Raw genomic sequence first — 6,000 nt, 5'->3', positions numbered from 1 at the left:
CCTCGCCCGCTTCCGCCATGCCGCACCGAAGCAGCACCACGCCTGGAGCCTCCATCTGCCATGGCCACCATGGCATGAAGCAGCCAGCTGAGCCAGGAGGCACTGCATCCAGCTTCCGCCTCTTCCCCGCCAGAGGAGCCACCCTCCAGCCACTGCCTGCCTCCTCCAACCCCACCAGCAGCGCCATCCTCCCTAAAAAACTCTGGGAAATGGGAGGTGGGGAGAGCTTCGCACCACAGCGCCAGATATGCTGATAGTTTGGGTAGTTCTGCCCCTATAATTCATTATATGTCACTTCCCAGTAAGCTTTAACCTTACTACAAGACCACCACATATCATTGGATTCAGGATTCTAGCACCAACTAGGCCTTGAAGCTCACTGGATGACCTGGGGCCAATCACAGTTTCTCAGCCTGTCCTAGCTCACAAGGTTGCTGTTGTAAGGATTAAATGGAGTGGGGAGGACAAGGCGCAAAGGTGGAGATGTAAGAATAATAAATAAGGAAATAAGGAAATAATTAAAGGCTCTTTCAGGTTTGTATCAGCTAACCGTGGATTGAGGCCCATAGATAAAAGTCCAATGTGCGCTTTGACGGTCAAACTCGCAGAGGTTTGCCTAGATGAGGGTTCAGCGGCACTTATTTCCCTTCTGTTAAGATTAGGGATGCCAATCCTGCTCCCTTATCCTTTAAATTAAAAAGGAGGCGAAAAACTACAATGCTGTTGCAGATTCCACCCGCTTATCCATCTTTTACCCCTGCTCGACAACCCCTCCGTTTCCTCCCTGAAGGGCCGGTTACAAAGCAAAGATGGTCCAGGCTGCAACTTTCGCCACCTCCTTCCTGGGGCCCAGGAGTTGGCCTTTTGCTCTGTGCAGGAAAAAGTGAGAAGTTAATGGAAACATTCTTTGATTACCAACTCTTGCGCACTTAGGGGTCCCTTCTCCCGCAACCAGCTGGTGTCAGGGGTACAAGTGACAAGGCTGAGCTTTTAATCGAGCGACGTCGAGCCTACAAAGCGCGTCGACCTGCCCTGATTTCTTTGTTCTCTGGAAATCTCTAGGGTCCAGGAAGGGACGGGGGCGGGTGGGGTTCAGCTAGTGATCTGGTGGCTTTCTAGACTGCTAACTCAGGCGATCACTCAATTCGGATCCGCTTAAATCGGATTCAGTGAATACGGAGTAAGGCACACGTCTGAGTTTTCTAGTCACTCTGACGTACGCAGTTTTAAGAGCCACCCATCGATTTACAAGGTTGTCCTGAAAGAATATGAGCACGGATCCTCCCTGTTAGCACTGCCAGAACAGGCGGACAGTAAGGGTAAAGGAGCGCGCGCGCGCGCGTGAGAGGGAAAACCGGATCTTGCTTTCTGGGTCTTAAGCACGCGCTGCAGTTTGCGGTGAGGTCCCCACTGAAATCTGCAAAGACTCATTCTCAATGCGTATAACTAAGAATGAAGCACCTTCAGCCCTTCAAATGTGGTTTTATAATAAAATAAAATAAAATAAAATAAAATAAAATAAAATAAAATAAAATATTGTGCGTTGCTGTTGTTCTACACCATGGTTCATCGGTCTTTTTAAGCACTGATGTAGCTGGGAATAAGACAGGCAGATCATTCTTCCGTAGGGCCCCTTGGCCATTAACTCTGCCTAATGTTTATGTCAATTGTCGCGACATTACGATCTTGTGAATCGTTGCACTAAGTTCCTCGTCGCGGCGAGACCTGACCTGCCTCATCTCCTACGGGACCAGTTCTGTAAAATGTAAAATGTAAAGCAGCCAGAAGCACTGTGTACGCTTGTGTTTTTTTAAAAGGGGACACACTAGATATAATCGGAGAGATAAAAATATCAAGAGTGCAGATGCGTGGTGTGATAGTTCTCTGTCGGTAAATGATGCAAGCGCAGCTCGGAAGAAGCAACGGGGAAAGGAACTGAGCGCTCCGTAGGAGCTACATCTTTTTCTGTAACAAAATGGCAACGATCCAGCCAAAGTCCAGGACTTTAAAGAATCTCATTGTTTTCGACCTGAGCTATTTAAATACTGTGTGTGATGAGCTATCTTGTTAACCAGCAGGGTTTAGAAATGGATTAATTCTGGCCGGTTCCGCCTCGCTCAAATGCACCAGGAGCGGCGGCGAGGTGTCTTGGTGGGGGAGGTGAGGACATCTCCCCCCGCCAGCATTTCTCACTTGCTCCGACTTTCCCCGACGGTAATCCGGCGCAATCACCTTCGCTGGAACTGAAGCGAGTCCGGGCAGAATCCTCTTCTTAGAGGCCAGATCTCGTCGGGCAATTGCTCCCCCTCTGGACTCCGTCGAGCCTCCGCCCCAGACCCGTACCCGCAATCCTGCACACATTACTCGGAAGCAATTTCCCCTAGTTTCCATGGAGCCAGGACTCCCTTGCCAGGAAGTGGGGCTGCTGGCCACCCGCAGGATCACCACCTCCTCCTCCTCTTCAGGAACAGCGCCCGATTTCTCCAGCGCACGCTCCTCCTGCCTTGCATCTGCAAAGGATTTTCAGGAAGGCTGCAAATTGCTCCCTTTTGTTCCAAATGGGCCATTTTCATCAGGCGCACGGGGCGTCGTTGGCGAGCAGTTGGGGGGCCAGTCCAAAGACGGGTGTGTCATCCGGAGGAGGCGTCCCCAGCACAACAGCCCTCTGGGAGAAGAAGGAGAAAAAGAAGGAGTGTGTGGAAAGCAATCTCGCAATTGTCGGGCCGGATTTTGTGGCTGTTAAGGAGCAGCGGAAGAAGTGAGTCCGGATTAACAGCTCCCGCCTCTCCAACAGCGGCTGGGGTGAAATCGACTAGGACGTCAAGGGACTGCCAGTGGGCTGAGCTCGCTCTTCTCTGCAAAGGCTGGAAGGTCGGATCCTGAGCGCTCTCTCTCTCTCTCTCGGGAATTCGAGTTTCTTAGCTGCAGTGAAAAGCGGCGCGCAGCCTAGGTCGGTTCCACTTGATAGCGCTCCAGCTCTCGCCTTACGCTTTGTGCTTTTTTCAGATGCAGTAAATCGCAGGATGTGGAGCGGTTTCTGATGAGAAAACCAGGCACGCTTCCTTGGCAAGAAATTGACAGATCCAGATAATGGGGAAGGAGAAAAATACGAGCCCATGTTTCGGTTCCAAAATTCAGCAGAGGCAGCAAAAGGGGCGAGGCTCAGTTACTTCTGAGTTCTTAGTAAAAAGGCTAGAAAAGTGACATATATTAAAGAAAGGGGAGCGTGGTCCCATTCTGCTAGGAATTCATACGCACAGCCCCAGAGGATTCTGCAGGCACTGTGCGACGCCAACGTGTGCGCATTTACTCTGAAGGACTTGCGCTGCACAGTGAGTGCGCACAGGACCCCAGCCTTCGAAAATGCCTGGTTTTGCTTTGCATTAGAATCCTGCCTAAAAGGGGCTCGAAACTTCATGGGTGTGAAAAGTGGAAATAGGCTCCTTGTTTTTCTTTTAAAAAAACAACTCATATCGAATTTTATTCTAGTGTTGGGAGCAAAGAAAAACAGTGGAGAAGCGGGAAAGAAGTGTTTTCTCGAAAGGAATAAATCTGTTAAAGATGTCTGGTTTTCACCCTTACGGAGATTAAACGCCTCACGATTAGCTTTTGCCTTTTTCTGACCTGAGCTCCTACAGCCACGGAGGGCACAGGACGCAGGCTAGAAAGTGACACTGGGCCGGGGGAAGTTTCGGGTGTGTCATTTCAATTAGCCTTCTATTATCGATCACCGGCTATGGGCACGTTGCGCTTGCACTTCAGTCGGCCAAGTGGAGTCAAACCAGTTTTATCTGGGAGGATCGATAGTAGCACATTCCAAAGTCGCTGGATACGAGTTTCCATCAAAAGGAATGCCCAGAAAAACCTGGCTGCGTTAGTTCCCGGACGGCCCAATCCTAAATGTGCGTGCTCAAAATGAAGCTCCCCATAAAGCAATCAAGCAGTAGGACTTGACTCTGACACAGTAAGCATGCCTCAGGATCGGTCTGCACACTGGATTATGCGTGCGTGAAAAAACGCGCACCCAGATCCTACGCACGTTTACCCGGGTGGAAGATCCGCTGAGTTCAACAGAGTATGAGTTAGTTTAGTCAGACCTCCAAATGATTTGTCTTTTATTTTATTTTCAGAGACATACTTCTTATTTTCTTTTTTTTAACGCAACAGCAGCAATACCAGTGCAAAAAATAAAATAAAAAAGATAAGGAGAAAATGCAATTAGATGTTTGTGAAGGAGATGGAATAATCGCGCTGTGTTGAAAGGCTCCGCAGCTGAAAGGCTGCTAAAAAGGTTAAGGTAAAGTAAAGGGACCCCTGACCGTTTGGTCCAGTCCCGCACGACTCCGGAGTTGCCGCGCTCATCTCGCTCCATAGGCCGAGGGAACCGGCGTTTGTCCGCAGACAGCTTCCGGGTCCTGTGGCCAGTACAAATTGCCTTGAGAGTAGGACAGGGGAATGACTTCCGGGGAAAACATGTGTAGGAAATAGTTGAGATCCTAAGCAAGCATGCAGTCGGATCCTACGCACGTTTATACCGAAGTAAGTCTCAGTGTGTCCCAAGAGACTTAGCCTTCACTCTTTATTTTTAACTTAAGTTGTTTTTAAACTCATCTTACCCCATTCATGCCTTGGTCATTTGCGCTTCTGCCTGGGACCCAGCGAGACTTATTTCTGGGTAGGCATGCACAGGTTTGCGCTACTCGACGCTTTCTCCTTAAAAAAAATAAATCAAAGCGGCTTTCGTGGAAGAGGGGCCGATTAAATAATAATAATAGTTAATAACGATGCAAAACACAGATTACTTGAACACAGTCAACATTGCAACGCATTGGAACTCTCAAAGGATTTCAATATTCCCTCTGATTTCCAGTAAAAGGTCCCAAGGCTAGTTTTAAGCATACGGAGTTAGGTCGCTTCGCCCATTTCCTTTTTCCAAGTGCAAAAAGCGTCGCCGAACTCCTCTTATTCCTTCAAAGCTTCCGTTTCTTACACGCTTCCCCCTCCTTTTCACCTCCAGGGTGTCTCTGTGTCTCCCAAAGGGTGGGCAGAAAGTGGATCGGGGCCTACTGGTAGATCTCTGGGTGAGAACAGTCGCTCGAGGCGGGTTTCTGACTCCCAGTTGAGGACCATAAAACAACTTTCCCAGCTTAAATGAGGCTGCTGGAGTGAATAAAGTTAATGTGGGGAAAGGGCTGTGAACTCGGTTCAGTTCCGGTCCTGTGGGCGAATTCTTGGAAACAGAGCAGAGAGAAAGGACCTTTCTCAGTCCGAGGGCCGCATTCCCTTCTGTGGAGCTTCCGCGGGCCGCATGCCCGTGGTGGGCGGGGCCGAAGACGAAAGCAGGAAGAACAAAGAACATTAAATGTCTCTTTTCCTAGTGGAGGATGGTTTCCACCAGCACTCTCGCCGCCTCCTCTGCCCGGCAGCCAGGCAAAGGAGAGGCATTCTCAGAGTTCAAACACAATTTTCAAACACGCAAAAACATTCAAGGGAGATGCGAAGGAGGGCCAGTCAGATGTATTACCCGTGGGATGGGAGGTATGTTGTAGGAAGAGGGCCTGGGGGCCGGATAGGGAGCCTTGGAGGGCCACATTTGCCTTGGAGCCTGAGATTCCCCAGGATTAGAATATGCTTAGAGGGACACACACCCCTTCTTTAATTATATAATGTATGTATTTTTTCCCACCTGACTCTGGTTGGTAAATCTTTGGTTTTTAGTTTTGAAAACACACGCAAAGAGAAGTAGATCTGGCAAGGCTGCCCCTGGTCCGGAAGACAGCGACAGTTCTTCCTGGCTTCCTTCAGTGTTTTTCCTTGGCAGCTCCTTGAGGTTGCTCAGTTGGGTAGAGCGTGGTGCTGATAGTGCCAAGGTCGCAGGTTCGATCCCTGGATGGGACAGCTACATATATTCCTGCACTGCAGAGGATTGGAATAGATGAGATCTGCAGGGTCCCTTCCAATTCTATGATTCTTTGAGATGACCTGGCTTGGACTTCTGCG

This window comes from Podarcis bocagei (assembly GCF_964188305.1).
Source record: "Podarcis bocagei genome assembly, chromosome: 2".
Taxonomy (NCBI): Eukaryota; Metazoa; Chordata; class Lepidosauria; order Squamata; family Lacertidae; genus Podarcis; species Podarcis bocagei.
The sequence above is the reverse complement of the archived record's forward strand: the minus strand, read 5'-3'. Positions refer to the sequence as shown.